Source organism: Lissotriton helveticus, chromosome 3_1, assembly GCF_964261635.1.
Source record: "Lissotriton helveticus chromosome 3_1, aLisHel1.1, whole genome shotgun sequence".
Lineage (NCBI taxonomy): Eukaryota > Metazoa > Chordata > Amphibia > Caudata > Salamandridae > Lissotriton > Lissotriton helveticus.
Genome location: NC_136061.1, coordinates 195,368,312 through 195,380,648, shown reverse-complemented (window position 1 = coordinate 195,380,648; position 12,337 = coordinate 195,368,312). Strand labels below are relative to the sequence as shown.

The 12,337-nt window shown below is 53.1% G+C and overlaps 1 long non-coding RNA gene across 1 annotated transcript in view; it reads left to right on the top strand.

Moving 5' to 3' along the window:
• Positions 1-12,337, top strand: part of LOC144824476 (uncharacterized) — a 311,586-nt gene that overhangs the window by 207,866 nt on the left and 91,383 nt on the right. The gene's annotated exons all lie outside the window — the stretch shown is intronic.

The following is a 12,337-nucleotide window of genomic DNA, read 5'->3' as shown; positions in this document are numbered from 1 at the left end:
AATGCATTTAAGGAATCGCATTTGTGCGATTCCTTAAATGCAATGCATCAATTTTTTAAAAAATGCGAATTTTGAAATAGGAAGTGCAAATTAACACGAGGTTGACCCTCGTGTTAATTTGCGAAAATCTTTAAAAAAGCAAAAAAATTCATTTTTTAAACTTTCATGTTACAGACACACATGTCCTTAGGACATGTGTGTGTGAAACATGCACTTTAAAATACATTTCAGGGGTGCAGGGGGGGTCCTTTGGACTCCCCTCTGCACCCTTGAAATGCATCAACAAATTGCGAGTTAAAAAAAAAAAGAAATGCAAAACGGCATTGATTCCTATGGCCCTCTAGGCCCATAGGAATCAATGTAATGCCATTCCTTAATTGCGATTCGCAATTAAGGAATCGGAATTTCCGAAAATTAAGAAATCCTAAAAACTTTTAGGATTTCTTGATGCATAGGATTTTGCAATTCCTAAATTGCGATTCCTTAATTTTCGCAATTTAGGAAGTGCAAAATCCTACAATGATGCATGTGGCCGTAAGAATCTGCCCCTTTGCGACCGGTATTTTTGCATTTGGGATGCATCATCCCAAATGCAAAAATCGCAAATTGAGAATTCGCTAAATTGCGATTACTTGCATTTAAGGAATCTCAAATTGAGATTCCTTAAATGCAATGCATTAAAGTTTAAAAAATAGCGATTTCGCTAATAGGGCACGCAAATTACCATGAAGTACAACTTCATGGTAATCTGCAAAAACTTTGAAAAATGCACTAAAGTGAATTTTTCAAAGTTTCATGTGGCGCATACACATGCCCTAAGGGCATGTGTGTGCGCAACATATGTGCACAGATCAATTTCAGGGGTGCAACAGGGTGTCCTTTGGACACCCCTGCACCCTTGAAATCGCATTCTCATTTTGCGATTCGCTAATTGTGATTCGCACATTGAAAATTCTTCCCATTCATTCAGGTATTCCTTAATTGCGACACGCAATTTGCGAATCGCAATTAAGGAATTTTAAGAAATCGCTATTTTTAAAGTGATTTCTTCTTGCACAGCATTTTGCTATTCCTTATTAGTGATTCCTTATTTTTTGCTAATAAGGAATCGCAAAATGGATGCTTGATGCATCTGGGGGTTAGTCTCTTAAAATAATTGCGCTGACGCTAACGATTATTGTGTTAGACTGATGTATGGAGGCGGAGCACAAGGCAGACCTGCGGCGAGGCACAGTAGGGGGATGGGGGGGAGGGGGGGACGATCCCTTGTGCGGGAGGTGGGATCAGAAAGTCTTGACCTCGGGTCACAGGGTCACAGGCGCTGTTGGACCCTTGTGAGCCCTTCACTCTGACTCCTGGGCAGTGGGAACTGACCAGGCCCATCTCTCCCGCTCATCAGCACCCAGCACACAAGAAACCCTTCAATCCTGTTCCTCAGCATCCAACACACATGAAACCCTTCACTCCCGTTCCTCAGCATCCAACACACATGAAACCCTTCACTCCCGTTGCTCGGCATCCAACACACATGAAACCCTTCACTCCCGTTCCCTGCCACTGACTAGATGCTTGCTTCCGGCTCCTTTGCATCTAGCACACAACATGCCCTTCACTCCGACTCCTGAGCATCCAACAGACATGTTACCATTCACTCCGACTCCTGGACACTGAGTGACCCTACCCTCCGACTCCTGAGCCCCCAACACACAGGTTACTCCGAGGAAATGGCTGTAGTCGGCCTTGTGGGGGCGACCGGAGAGTCCACGCGCTTGGAATAGGGGTGGGCTGCTGGATGGTACTGGTCTTATGTGGAGCACCTAAGGTCTTGGCCAGCTGCAGGGGTTACAGAGGACACCAATTGAAGTCATCCTTTGAGAGCATTTATCCAAAACCTAGTGAACATTAAGAGGTGCACGTCTTTTATGCCACAAAAATGTAAATATATGGAAATGTGCTTAAAACAGGAGACGGGCCACTTCGACCTGTTGTGAGCCAGGAAGTCCTGCGTAGTGCCAGAATGCCCCTATGTATAAAGACGTCAGCAGGAAAGATGCACTATGTTACATCATCTAAAACGGTTGTAAAAAGAAAACAAGCATTTACAATGCAATGGTTTCGCCTTTGGAAAAGTTAGAGTTATTGGCATTGTAAATTACAAAATTTGTATTTATGTGTTGGTTTTGAAAACAGATAAATAAATGGCATTGTCATTTACATTGCCATTAGCCCCTGCAGTCCCTAGTCAATCTGCACTCCCTGGCCCTCCCTAGTCACTCTGCACTCCCTAGCACTCTGCACTCCATAGTCACTCTGCACTCCCTAGCACTCCCTACTCACTCTGCACTCTCTAGAACTCCCTAGCACTCCCTAATCACTCTGCACTCTCTAGCACTCCCTACTCACTCTGCACTCTCTAGAACTCCCTAGCACTCCCTAATCACTCTGCACTCTCTAGCACTCCCTACTCACTCTGCACTCTCTACACTCTCTAGCACTCCCTACTCACTCTGCACTCTCTACACTCCCTAGCACTCCCTACTCACTCTGCACTCTCTAGCACTCCCTAGCACTCCCTACTCACTCTGCACTCTGCACTCCCTATGCACTCTGCACTCCCTGTGCACTCTGCACTCCCTATGCACTCTGCACTCCCTCTGCACTCCCTATGCACTCTGCACTACCTCTGCAATCCCTCTGCACTCCCTATGCACTCTGCACTCCCTATGCACTCTGCACTCCCTATGCACTCTGCACTCCCTATGCACGCTGCACTCCCTATGCACTCTGCACTCCCTATGCACTCTGCACTCCCTATGCACTCTGCACTCCCTATGCACTCTCCACTCTCCACTCCCTATGCACTCTCCACTCCCTATGCACTCTACACTCTGCACTCCCTATGCACTCTCCACTCCCTATGCACTCTCCACTCCCTATGCACTCTCCACTCCCTATGCACTCTCCACTCTGCACTCCCTATGCACTCTGCTCTCCCTATGCACTCCCTATGCACTTTCCACTCTCCACTCCCTATACACTCTGCACTCCCTATGCACTCTACACTCTGCACTCCCTATGCACTCTGCACTCCCTCTGTACTCCCTATGCACTCTGCACTACCTCTGCAATCCCTCTGCACTCCCTATGCACTCTGCACTCCCTATGCACTCTGCACTCCCTATGCACTCTGCACTCCCTATGCACTCTGCACTCCCTATGCACTCTGCACTCCCTATGCACTCTGCACTCCCTATGCACTCTGCACTCCCTATGCACTCTGCACTCTCCACTCCCTATGCACTCTCCACTCCCTATGCACTCTCCACTCCATATGCACTCTCCACTCTGCACTCCCTATACACTCTCCACTCTGCACTCCCTATGCACTCTGCACTCCCTATGCACTCTGCACTCCCTATGCACTCCCTATGCACTTTCCACTCTCCACTCCCTATGCACTCTGCACTCCCTATGCACTCTACACTCTGCACTCCGTATGCACTCTACACTCTGCACTCCCTATGCACTCTGCACTCCCTATGCGCTCTCCACTCCCTATGCACTCTCCACTCTCTATGCACTCTGCACTCCCTATGCACTCTCCACTCTCCACTCTCTATGCACTCTCCACTCTGCACTCCCTATACACTCTCCACTCTGCACTCCCTATGCACTCTGCACTCCCTATGCACTCTGCACTCCCTATGCACTCCCTATGCACTTTCCACTCTCCACTCCCTATGCACTCTGCACTCCCTATGCACTCTACACTCTGCACTCCGTATGCACTCTACACTCTGCACTCCCTATGCACTCTGCACTCCCTATGCGCTCTCCACTCCCTATGCACTCTCCACTCTCTATGCACTCTGCACTCCCTATGCACTCTCCACTCTCCACTCTCTATGCACTCTCCACTCTGCACTCCCTATGCACTCTGCACTCTGCACTCCCTATGCACTCTGCACTCCCTATGCACTCTGCACTCCCTATGCACTCTGCACTCCCTATGTACTCTCCACTCCCTATGCACTCTCCACTCTCCACTCCCTATGCACTCTCCACTCCCTATGCACTCTCCACTCCCTATGCACTCTGCACTCCCTATGCACTCTCCACTCCCTATGCACTCTCCACTCCCTATGCACTCTCCACTCCCTATGCACTCTCCACTCCCTATGCACTCTCTACTCTGCACTCTCCATGCACTCTGCACTCCCTATGCACTCTCCACTCTGCACTCTCTATGCACTCTGCACTCTCTATGCACTCTGCACTCTCCACTCCCTATGCACTCTCAACTCCCTATGCACTCTCCACTCCTTATGCACTCCCCACTCCCTATGCACTCTGCACTCCCTATGCACTCTCCACTCTGCACTCCCTATGCACTCTCCACTCTCCACTCCCTATGCACTCTCCACTCTGCACTCCCTATGCACTCTCCACTCTCCACTCCCTATGCACTCTCCACTCCCTATGCACTCCCCACTCTCCACTCCCTATGCACTCCCTATGCACTCTCCACTCTCCACTCCCTATGCACTCTCCACTCTGCACTCCCTATGCACTCTCCACTCTCCACTCCCTATGCACTCTCCACTCCCTATGCACTCCCCACTCTCCACTCCCTATGCACTCTCCACTCTCCACTCCCTATGCACTATCCACTCCCTATGCACTCTCCACTCCCTATGCACTCCCTATGCACTTTCCACTCTCCACTCCCTATGCACTCTGCACTCCCTATGCACTCTCCACTCTGCACTCCCTATGCACTCTCCACTCTCCACTCCCTATGCACTCTCCACTCTCTATGCACTCTGCACTCCCTATGCACTCCCTGTGCACTCTCCACTCTGCACTCCCTATGCACTCTCCACTCTCCCCTCCCTATGCACTCTCCACTCTCCACTCCCTATGCACTCTCCACTCTCCACTCCCTATGCACTCTCCACTCTCCACTCCCTATGCACTCTCCACTCTGCACTCCCTATGCACTCTGCACTCCCTATGCACTCTCCACTCTGCACTCCCTATGCACTCTGCGCTCCCTATGCACTCTGCACTCCCTATGCACTCTCCACTCCCTATGCACTCTCCACTCCCTATGCACTCTGCACTCTCTATGCACTCTCCACTCCCTATGCACTCTCCACTCCCTATGCACTCTCCACCCCCTATGCACTCTCCACTCCCTATGCCATCCCTATGCACTCTCCACTCCCTATGCACTCTCCACTCTGCACTCCCTATGCATTCTCCACTCTGCACTCCCTATGCACTATCCACTCTCCACTCCCTATGCACTCTCCACTCCCTATGCACTCTCCACTCCCTATGCACTCTCCACTCTCTACTCCCTATGCACTCTCCACTCTCCACTCCCTATGCACTCTCCACTCTCTAGGCACTCTCCACTCTCCACTCCCTATGCACTCTCCACTCCCTATGCACTCTCCACTCCCTATTCACTCCCTATGCACTTTCCACTCTCCACTCCCTATGCACTCTGCACTCCCTATGCACTCTCCACTCTGCACTCCCTATGCACTCTGCACTCCCTATGCACTCTCCACTCCCTATGCACTCTCAACTCCCTATGCACTCTCCACTCTGCACCCCCTATGCACTCTGCACTCCCTATGCACTCTGCACTCCCTATGCACTCTGCACTCCCTATGCACTCTTCACTCCCTATGCACTCTGCACTCCCTATGCACTCTGCACTCCCTATGCACTCTCCACTCTCCACTCCCTATGCACTCTCCACTCTCCACTCCCTATGCACTCTCCACTCCCTATGCACTCTCCACTCCCTATGCACTCTCCACTCCCTATGCACTCTCCACTCCCTATGCACTCTCCACTCCCTATGCACTCTCCACTCCCTATGCACTCTCCACTCCCTATGCACTCTCCACTCCCTATGCACTCTCCACTCCTTATGCACTCTCCACTCCCTATGCACTCTGCACTCCCTATGCACTCTGCACTCCCTATGCACTCTGCACTCCCTATGCACTCTGCACTCCCTATGCACTCTCCACTCTCCACTCCCTATGCACTCTCCACTCCCTATGCACTCTTCACTCCCTATGCACTCTCCACTCTCCACTCCCTATGCACTCTCCACTCCCTATGCACTCTCCACTCCCTATGCACCCTGCACTCCCGACTCTGCACTCCCTATGCACTCTGCACTCCCTATGCACTCTCCACTCTGCACTCCCTATGCACTCTGCACTCCCTATGCACTCTCCACTCCCTATGCACTCTCCACTCCCTATGCACTCTCCACTCCCTATGCACTCTCCACTCCCTATGCACTCTGCACTCCCCACTCTGCACTCCCTATGCACTCTGCACTCCCTATGCACTCTGCACTCCCTATGCACTCTGCACTCCCTATGCACTCTCCACTCTCCACTCCCTATGCACTCTCCACTCCCTATGCACTCTCCACTCCCTAAGCACTCCCTGTGCACTCTCCACTCTGCACTCCCTATGCACTCTCCACTCTCCACTCCCTATGCACTCTCCACTCTGCACTCCCTATGCACTCTGCACTCCCTATGCACTCTCCACTCTGCACTCCCTATGCACTCTGCACTCCCTATGCACTCTGCACTCCATATGCACTCTCCACTCTCCACTCCCTATGCACTCTGCAATCCCTATGCACTCTCCACTCCCTATGCACTCTCCACTCCCTATGCACTCTCCACTCCCTATGCACTCTCCACTCCCTATGCACTCTCCACTCTCTACTCCCTATGCACTCTCTACTCTCCACTCCCTATGCACTCTCCACTCTCTAGGCACTCTCCACTCTCCACTCCCTATGCACTCTCCACTCCCTATGCACTCTCCACTCCCTATTCACTCCCTATGCACTTTCCACTCTCCACTCCCTATGCACTCTGCACTCCCTATGCACTCTCCACTCTGCACTCCCTATGCACTCTGCACTCCCTATGCACTCTCCACTCCCTGTGCACTCTCCACTCTGCACTCCCTATGCACTCTGCACTCCCTATGCACTCTGCACTCCCTATGCACTCTGCACTCCCTATGCACTCTGCACTCCCTATGCACTCTCCACTCTCCACTCCCTATGCACTCTCCACTCTCCACTCCCTATGCACTCTCCACTCCCTATGCACTCTCCACTCCCTATGCACTCTCCACTCCCTATGCACTCTCCACTCTCCACTCCCTATGCACTCTCCACTCCCTATGCACTCTCCACTCCCTATGCACTCTCCACTCCCTATGCACTCTGCACTCCCTATACACTCTGCACTCCCTATGCACTCTGCACTCCCTATGCACTCTGCACTCCCTATGCACTCTGCACTCCCTATGCACTCTCCACTCTCCACTCCCTATGCACTCTCCACTCCCTATGCACTCTCCACTCCCTATGCACTCTCCACTCTATGTGGCCTGTCCAACAACTCCCTATGCACTCTCCACTCCCTATGCGCTCTCCACTCCCTATGCACTCTGCACTCCCGACTCTGCACTCCCTATGCACTCTGCACTCCCTATGCACTCTCCACTCTGCACTCCCTATGCACTCTGCACTCCCTATGCACTCTCCACTCCCTATGCACTCTCCACTCTCTACTCCCTATGCACTCTCCACTCTCCACTCCCTATGCACTCTCCACTCTCTAGGCACTCTCCACTCTCCACTCCCTATGCACTCTCCACTCCCTATGCACTCTCCACTCCCTATTCACTCCCTATGCACTTTCCACTCTCCACTCCCTATGCACTCTGCACTCCCTATGCACTCTCCACTCTGCACTCCCTATGCACTCTGCACTCCCTATGCACTCTCCACTCCCTATGCACTCTCCACTCTGCACTCCCTATGCACTCTGCACTCCCTATGCACTCTGCACTCCCTATGCACTCTGCACTCCCTATGCACTCTGCACTCCTTATGCACTCTCCACTCTCCACTCCCTATGCACTCTCCACTCTCCACTCCCTATGCACTCTCCACTCCCTATGCACTCTCCACTCCCTATGCACTCTCCACTCCCTATGCACTCTCCACTCTCCACTCCCTATGCACTCTCCACTCCCTATGCACTCTCCACTCCCTATGCACTCTGCACTCCCTATGCACTCTGCACTCCCTATGCACTCTGCACTCCCTATGCACTCTGCACTCCCTATGCACTCTCCACTCTCCACTCCCTATGCACTCTCCACTCCCTATGCACTCTCCACTCCCTATGCACTCTCCACTCTCCACTCCCTATGCACTCTCCACTCCCTATGCGCTCTCCACTCCCTATGCACTCTGCACTCCCGACTCTGCACTCCCTATGCACTCTGCACTCCCTATGCACTCTCCACTCTGCACTCCCTATGCACTCTGCACTCCCTATGCACTCTCCACTCCCTATGCACTCTCCACTCCCTATGCACTCTCCACTCCCTATGCACTCTCCACTCCCTATGCACTCTGCACTCCCCACTCTGCACTCCCTATGCACTCTGCACTCCCTATGCACTCTGCACTCCCTATGCACTCTCCACTCCCTATGCACACTCCACTCGCTATGCACTCTGCACTCCCTATGCACTCTCCACTCCCTATGCACTCTCCACTCCCTATGCACTCTCCACCCCCTATGCACTCTCCACTCCCTATGCCATCCCTATGCACTCTCCACTCCCTATGCACTCTCCACTCTGCACTCCCTATGCATTCTCCACTCTGCACTCCCTATGCACTATCCACTCTCCACTCCCTATGCACTCTCCACTCCCTATGCACTCTCCACTCCCTATGCACTCTCCACTCTCTACTCCCTATGCACTCTCCACTCTCCACTCCCTATGCACTCTCCACTCTCTAGGCACTCTCCACTCTCCACTCCCTATGCACTCTCCACTCCCTATGCACTCTCCACTCCCTATTCACTCCCTATGCACTTTCCACTCTCCACTCCCTATGCACTCTGCACTCCCTATGCACTCTCCACTCTGCACTCCCTATGCACTCTGCACTCCCTATGCACTCTCCACTCCCTATGCACTCTCAACTCCCTATGCACTCTCCACTCTGCACCCCCTATGCACTCTGCACTCCCTATGCACTCTGCACTCCCTATGCACTCTGCACTCCCTATGCACTCTGCACTCCCTATGCACTCTGCACTCCCTATGCACTCTGCACTCCCTATGCACTCTCCACTCTCCACTCCCTATGCACTCTCCACTCCCTATGCACTCTCCACTCCCTATGCACTCTCCACTCCCTATGCACTCTCCACTCCCTATGCACTCTCCACTCCTTATGCACTCTGCACTCCCTATGCACTCTGCACTCCCTATGCACTCTGCACTCCCTATGCACTCTGCACTCCCTATGCACTCTGCACTCCCTATGCACTCTCCACTCTCCACTCCCTATGCACTCTGCACTCCCTATGCACTCTCCACTCCCTATGCACTCTCCACTCCCTATGCACTCTCCACTCCCTATGCACTCTGCACTCCCCACTCTGCACTCCCTATGCACTCTGCACTCCCTATGCACTCTGCACTCCCTATGCACTCTGCACTCCCTATGCACTCTCCACTCTCCACTCCCTATGCACTCTCCACTCCCTATGCACTCTCCACTCCCTAAGCACTCCCTGTGCACTCTCCACTCTGCACTCCCTATGCACTCTCCACTCTCCACTCCCTATGCACTCTCCACTCTGCACTCCCTATGCACTCTGCACTCCCTATGCACTCTCCACTCTGCACTCCCTATGCACTCTGCACTCCCTATGCACTCTGCACTCCATATGCACTCTCCACTCTCCACTCCCTATGCACTCTGCAATCCCTATGCACTCTCCACTCTCCACTCCCTATGCACTCTCCACTCCCTATGCACTCTCCACTCCCTATGCACTCTCCACTCCCTATGCACTCTCCACTCTCTACTCCCTATGCACTCTCCACTCTCCACTCCCTATGCACTCTCCACTCTCTAGGCACTCTCCACTCTCCACTCCCTATGCACTCTCCACTCCCTATGCACTCTCCACTCCCTATTCGCTCCCTATGCACTTTCCACTCTCCACTCCCTATGCACTCTGCACTCCCTATGCACTCTCCACTCTGCACTCTCCACTCCCTATGCACTCTCCACTCTGCACTCCCTATGCACTCTCCACTCTGCACTCCCTATGCACTCTGCACTCCCTATGCACTCTGCACTCCCTATGCACTCTGCACTCCCTATGCACTCTGCACTCCCTATGCACTCTGCACTCCCTATGCACTCTGCACTCCCTATGCACTCTCCACTCTCCACTCCCTATGCACTCTCCACTCTCCACTCCCTATGCACTCTCCACTCCCTATGCACTCTCCACTCCCTATGCACTCTCCACTCCCTATGCACTCTCCACTCTCCACTCCCTATGCACTCTCCACTCCCTATGCACTCTCCACTCCCTATGCACTCTCCACTCCCTATGCACTCTGCACTCCCTATGCACTCTGCACTCCCTATGCACTCTGCACTCCCTATGCACTCTGCACTCCCTATGCACTCTCCACTCCCTATGCACTCTCCACTCCCTATGCACTCTCCACTCCCTATGCACTCTCCACTCTCCACTCCCTATGCACTCTCCACTCCCTATGCGCTCTCCACTCCCTATGCACTCTGCACTCCCGACTCTGCACTCCCTATGCACTCTGCACTCCCTATGCACTCTCCACTCTGCACTCCCTATGCACTCTGCACTCCCTATGCACTCTCCACTCCCTATGCACTCTCCACTCCCTATGCACTCTCCACTCCCTATGCACTCTCCACTCTCTACTCCCTATGCACTCTCCACTCTCCACTCCCTATGCACTCTCCACTCTCTAGGCACTCTCCACTCTCCACTCCCTATGCACTCTCCACTCCCTATGCACTCTCCACTCCCTATTCACTCCCTATGCACTTTCCACTCTCCACTCCCTATGCACTCTGCACTCCCTATGCACTCTCCACTCTGCACTCCCTATGCACTCTGCACTCCCTATGCACTCTCCACTCCCTATGCACTCTCCACTCTGCACTCCCTATGCACTCTGCACTCCCTATGCACTCTGCACTCCCTATGCACTCTGCACTCCCTATGCACTCTGCACTCCCTATGCACTCTGCACTCCCTATGCACTCTCCACTCCCTATGCACTCTCCACTCTCCACTCCCTATGCACTCTCCACTCCCTATGCACTCTCCACTCCCTATGCACTCTCCACTCCCTATGCACTCTCCACTCTCCACTCCCTATGCACTCTCCACTCCCTATGCACTCTCCACTCCCTATGCACTCTGCACTCCCTATGCACTCTGCACTCCCTATGCACTATGCACTCCCTATGCACTCTGCACTCCCTATGCACTCTCCACTCTCCACTCCCTATGCACTCTCCACTCCCTATGCACTCTCCACTCCCTATGCACTCTCCACTCTCCACTCCCTATGCACTCTCCACTCCCTATGCGCTCTCCACTCCCTATGCACTCTGCACTCCCGACTCTGCACTCCCTATGCACTCTGCACTCCCTATGCACTCTCCACTCTGCACTCCCTATGCACTCTGCACTCCCTATGCACTCTCCACTCCCTATGCACTCTCCACTCCCTATGCACTCTCCACTCCCTATGCACTCTCCACTCCCTATGCACTCTGCACTCCCCACTCTGCACTCCCTATGCACTCTGCACTCCCTATGCACTCTGCACTCCCTATGCACTCTCCACTCCCTATGCACTCTCCACTCCCTATGCACTCTGCACTCCCTATGCACTCTCCACTCCCTATGCACTCTCCATTCCCTATGCACTCTCCACCCCCTATGCACTCTCCACTCCCTATGCCATCCCTATGCACTCTCCACTCCCTATGCACTCTCCACTCTGCACTCCCTATGCATTCTCCACTCTGCACTCCCTATGCACTATCCACTCTCCACTCCCTATGCACTCTCCACTCCCTATGCACTCTCCACTCCCTATGCACTCTCCACTCTCTACTCCCTATGCACTCTCCACTCTCCACTCCCTATGCACTCTCCACTCTCTAGGCACTCTCCACTCTCCACTCCCTATGCACTCTCCACTCCCTATGCACTCTCCACTCCCTATTCACTCCCTATGCACTTTCCACTCTCCACTCCCTATGCACTCTGCACTCCCTATGCACTCTCCACTCTGCACTCCCTATGCACTCTGCACTCCCTATGCACTCTCCACTCCCTATGCACTCTCAACTCCCTATGCACTCTCCACTCTGCACCCCCTATGCACT